Source organism: Triticum aestivum, chromosome 4A (assembly GCF_018294505.1).
Source record: "Triticum aestivum cultivar Chinese Spring chromosome 4A, IWGSC CS RefSeq v2.1, whole genome shotgun sequence".
Lineage (NCBI taxonomy): Eukaryota > Viridiplantae > Streptophyta > Magnoliopsida > Poales > Poaceae > Triticum > Triticum aestivum.
In genome coordinates, this window is record NC_057803.1 from 502297728 (window position 1) to 502303453 (window position 5726).

General features: G+C 46.8%; 1 long non-coding RNA gene across 1 annotated transcript; it reads right to left on the reverse strand.

Moving 5' to 3' along the window:
- Nucleotides 1–1103: 1103 nt before the first annotated feature.
- On the reverse strand, nt 1104–4075 carry LOC123086603 (uncharacterized). Its single transcript, XR_006440955.1, has 5 exons — nt 3899–4075; nt 3054–3336; nt 2795–2967; nt 1957–2712; nt 1104–1509 (listed from the first exon to the last, which is right to left on the reverse strand). It is a non-coding gene; the product is annotated as an uncharacterized lncRNA (long non-coding RNA).
- Nucleotides 4076–5726: the final 1651 nt, after the last annotated feature.

Consider the following 5726-nt stretch of genomic DNA (forward strand, 5'->3'; position numbering starts at 1 on the left):
CTTTTATCTTTTCTCCTTAACCCTAGTTCTTCTTCTTTCTCGTTCTTCATCCGTTCTTCTTGTTGCAGGGCGGCGAACCTCGAGGCCCTAGGAGCGATCAGGTCGACCTAGGGCAGCCCATAGCCGCCGCGCGCCCTGACGGGGTCCCTCCCGGGCGCGTGGGGTTTCGGGTCATCAAAAGCGCCCGCCGGATTGCCTGCGTACCGCGCTTCCAGACGGGTCTCCTTCGACGTGAGCTGCGGTGCATCACCCCGGCGTCGAAGGTACACGGTGACATGTTCGTGTGCGAACACATACCTGCGACAAGTAATTCGGAACAAAGAGGGTATAACCAACATCTCATTCTGCTTCAATGATGTACCAATCACATCATTAATAATTTGAAAACATGTTAACTGCATTAATCATAATGAGGAAAGACATTAAATACATTAAACACAACTAATCTTGGAATTAACATTAATTATGATTAGTTTTGCAAATAATATTACTGTCAAACCGAACGTGAGTGCACGTACACGATTACTAGTTCTTCCTAACAGCACAGTTCTTACTTGCTTGGAAATGAATAGAAGATGGACCCCCTATTATTCAGGCTTCTGTAATTATTATTATTTGCATCGCGCAAAATTTTGGACCGCTAGATATGGCCACAAACAGATGCGCACTGCGGCCAGCAACGCTCCTGTATGCCCCGCCGCACTCCTCCCTACCACCATGGCGTCATGCTGCCTCTGTCCCGATCATCCCTCTAAACCACCCCGTACGCTCCTGTATGCCCCGCCGCACTCCTCCCTACCACCATGGCGTCATGCTGCCTCTGTCCCGATCATCCCTCTAAACCACCCCTTTCTCCGACGAACGCCGGCACCGACCCCCTACCCAGAGTCAACCTTCGAACTTCCTTTCGCGGTTCTCACTCATCCACGGCTAGCACTCGCCGCCGAGACCACAGACGGCAACGACCTTCCCATCTCGTGCTGAGGGCAGAGCAGAAAAGTGACCGAAGCGTCAAAAAATTTCAGGCACATGACGTTTAGCAAAAGCGATACAAGAGCTTTGAGTACTTTTGCAAAGAAAAAAAATCAATGGTAACAAGCACGTGAAAGAATCACATCAGGCACATGATGTGATATGAAACTCTCACTGTGAGTAGCAGCTACTTAAAGCTGTAAGTCATAAGAAAAATACATCCATATATGACATGTCCATCAATCCAAATGTTAACGAAACCAGAAACCTAGACATAAAGGTCACTCCGGTTTGCTCTATGTGAGATAATCCAGACTAGCTGTAACGGAAATTGAGAATGGGACCGTAAAAATCAGGTCCCAAGAAGCAATGACAAAATCGGGCGAGACGCTACTTTTCTAGTGCCGTCAACCACTATCCACACTTGGCCGATTAGTTAATGGGAAGAACTGTCATGGAGTATGAGCAGAGGGGCCACTCTTCATTGCCTGGACTGTTCCTTCTTGGCCTGTCTCCACAGTATCTTCATGTTTGCTCCTGTAACAAGAGTGGAAAACATAAGAATCTGAAGACGTCTAATTCAGTAATGATATCTATGAAGGACAGACAGTTTTGGAATGGCTTCCCAATATATCTGCATCAGGGTTAATAAGATTAGTAAGACAACTGAATGGAACCCATGAAAATCTCCATAGATCTATTCAGGATATCCTCAAGAACAATGTTCTAGCACATGTATGCTTGCATGGAGCAAATAATTACACAATCTTCATCATAGAACACAAACACCATTTCCCAGACACTGGTTAATACTTCCTCCGTTCCAAAATATTTGCAGAGGAAGTAATTATCAACTTCTGCTTCAGCCAGAAGTCTAATTTTTCTCTGTTTTTAGGAACATATGTGATTCTTCTTTGCATGACTTAAAAATGTTTGATATTGTCCTATTAAAAGCTGCATGCTGCTAAACAACCATGACTGTACCTTAGGTGCATTTTGCTGCAGCCCACCGGAACCCTTTTCTGTTGGTTGTGACAACCAACGAGGCTTGATCTCATCCACCAGCTCGGAGCATCATGGAATGATGTACACAGGTTCTACAAAAAAGAGGTTAGTGGAGCATGCCATGGTCCATAAATGAGCTTACCTGCACAAACAATGACCTACCAATGCAAGTCTGAAAAAAAGTATTTGTGCGTTCTGTTTTGTCGAGCCATTGACTACAGCCTGTGCATACTACAGGCATCAAATATCGTCCTGATGATTTCTACAACCTACTCCCCCAAGTTTCAAGAACCTATTGCATTCATATGTTATGACAGCAAGACATTTCATCAATGCCCCTTTTCCCTATTATACTATTGTACGATTGTAAGAGCAAAACTATATGTGTAGCTCTAGCGTGATTTTCCATCTTAAGAGTCTAATGCCCTGCATAAAGATCCATATCAACTTATTAATGAACGGGGAAAGGAAGGCATTCGAGCTTTCGAAGATTGTTGGTTGGCTAGATTACATAGATCCAAACTGTTTTGAAGCAATAGCTTGGCTTTGTTTTTCCTCCAAGCATCATGAGAAACAAAAATCCGCAATTTTTAGCATCATATTGTCATCTAGAAATATGTTTGCAGGTCTAAGGTCTAAGCGAACAATATATCTCTTGTGAAGATAATGTAAACCCTCGCAAATTCCTTGATTATTTGATAGCGCTCTCTACATGCAGACCCATGCATCTTGAATCTACAAAGAAGAGAAGAACGTTAATTTTTTAAGAAAGTTAAGTCAATCAATCTTTCAAGTTGATAGATAATAGACAGCATACTTGTTACATAGGCATGTAGATTCGCCTAGGTAGACATGCAACGCAGAGCAATCATTTGCCTTTTTTTGTATTTTGGTCTTTCCTTGTGAGTCAACACAATATCCAATAGATCATACTATATTTTTGCTCTTATTTTTTATCATGCATTGCAATTGTCCCATGCCACACAATTTCTGCAATTATCACAAATCTTGTCAACACCGGCTGAAGTTTTAAGATAAACTATAGTTATAACCATGAGAGTTTTAAGTTATCATACCTCAATGAAGAGAATCTCAATGGACAAAGCGCTATGAAATAATCAAGGGAATTTGTGAGGGTTTGCATTATCTCCACAAGATTCATATTCTCCAATTAGACCTCAAACCTGCAAATATATTGCTTGATGACAACATGGTGCCAAAAATTGCAGATTTTGGTCTCTCAAGATGCTTTGAAGAAAAGCAAAGCCAGGCCTGCTATTACTTCAAAACTGTCAGGATCTATGAAAGCGTTTTGAGCTTTCATCCACTAACACGCACTGCAGCTCATTTCTCATGGATCTGAAAGTTAAACAAGATGAGAAGTATTAGTTATGAAGTTACTATCCCAACTAATCATCATAAATGGCAAAATTACAGACTCTTATGCTCACATAAAAAACATTGGTACATAGATTTCTCTATAAAGAACGAAAAAAAATCTTAGATACACTTTATTAGGATGAAGATGTGAAACACTCTTACACCCACATGTAAAACTTTGGTAGATAAGTTTCTAGAAAAGTAAAACTTCATAGATACAGTTCATTAGGATAAATATGTGAGACGATAAGTCTCGGTAAATACCGACAATATTGTCCACACAGACACAAGCGAAGGGAGTATATGGCTACTGATAAATCCACCTTGCCCACCGCTACTCGACCTACTGACGCGCTTGACAACATGGATAAAAAAATACTATGAACATAGATCTACGACGATGAAAAGTAATCAGTACGAGCAGCTTGTAAGTTCAGAAGCTACTACGATGATATATATGACGGGAAGAGCATATGCAAGAGCGACACAAAACAAATCATCGGAAGAAACTTCTGCCAAGAGGGGGGAAGACGGGGGTTACCTAGGGGAGGCCTGCTGCCTACGAGCTTCATATCTGGTGAGAGCTCGTGAGGTCGAGAGGGTACTCTTATAAAGGAAAACGAGCCTCAGATCTGGATCCGGCGTCAGAATAAAGATGAGATTTACACCCCTGACGATGCCTTTAATTATGCGGGAATCCAGCTGGTTGGTCTGCTTTTAACGTACCTGCTGACAAGGTCCACTCTCTACGCACGGACCGAAAGATGCCCACCCTCCCTTCGTTGGAAATGGTCACGGCATCGCACGCTGGGTAAAATGTAAACTTCTTTTTTTTTACCGGAAATACAGGTATAGGCACTTGATCAAGAGCATCTCCCATTTGTTGAAAAAATTGGAGTGTTTTTTATTAGATGCACAAATATACGAAGGATATCCCCTGCACTAAAAGCATCTCCATTCATTCGGCCCCCCAGCACAGCAGCAGGCGCTATTTCAGGCCATCACTCGGCGCTTTTTAGGTCCTGGGTGTGATCTAGGCCCCAGTCACGCTTCCAGAGGCCGCCTCAAGACATTTAAATTCAAACTTCGCATTTCCCGCTACCAAAAAAGGCCACAAGTCCGGCGATCAGCGCCACAAGTCCGGCGCTCAGCATGCCACAGTTCGGCGATCAAATGGCATAAAAGTTCGGCGTTCAAAAGGAAGGACGCGTAGGCAATTCATCAAACGGAGGCGCCGTCCAGCGCCGCGTCCAGTGGCGTCAGACTCGCGGGAATCGACGTGCGCGGGCTGGTCAGCGCCGGCAAGGTCGGCGAGGCTTCTATGCTTGGCGTCACGGAGGCGTCGCTCGGGCTTGGCGGCGGCATTGGGGTCGAAGTGGGAGTTGGCGCCGCCGTCGACGTCATCTGGTTCAGGATGAGGCCACGCTTCGCCAGGTACCACGCCTTGACCTGCTCGTCCATCGCCGACATGTCCGCCCCTCCCCCCACATCAGGAAAGTCAGGTCGGTGTTCCTCTTCTTCGCGGCAACATTGATCCGGAGCAGGTCGAGCTTGACGGCGTTGTTCGTTATCAACGCCGACCATCGCGCCTCGGTTTTCTCTTCCCTCTTGGCGGCCCGAATCTGCACGTCAGCGATGCAATGCTCGATGGACTCGTGCACACGCGCGGTAGCCGACTCGACGTGTTTCGCTGACTTGGCCTTTTTGTTGTCGTCCGGGCGCCCGTCGGCCGCGCCTGGCGTCGGCGTGTCCGGCTTGTACGTCTCCTTGGCCTTGGCGAGGGTGCGTCGGACTTTCGTCCACTTCTCGCACTTCTCGATCTGGGAGAACACGTGGGAGGTACTTGAAATCTTGGTCGATGCTGCTGTCCTGCCGAAACATGGCAAACATCCGGACCATCTGCGCCGAGGAACAAGTGTCGGCGACGCACGCGCACGGCGAAAATGAGCGAGAGATCGGTGGCATACCTGACCCTCGATGTTGGCGCCGCTCTCCAAGCGAGCCGCGATCTCCTCGACGACCCCATGTCATTTGTTGCACGCCATTTGGATGAGCCCCCAATGGTTCGCCATGGCCTTCGAGCCGTGCTGCATGTGGACGCCGGCGAAGTACGGGTCGACCAGTTTGCGCTCATCGAACTCCGACTTGACGCGCTCCCAGTACGTGCCGGCGCTCTGGCTCATGCCAGTGATCGGGTCGAGGCAGGCGATCTTCCATGCTTCGGCGAGGCACTCGTCTTCTTTAGACGTCCACTTGACGCGGCTCGCCGATCCTGGCCGCGCGTTTCTTCTTTTTCCCTCTCCTCGCTGTAGCGGGCATCGGCTCCTCCTCCTCCTCTAGCTCCTCCTCGTCATAGTCGAGCTCGTCAT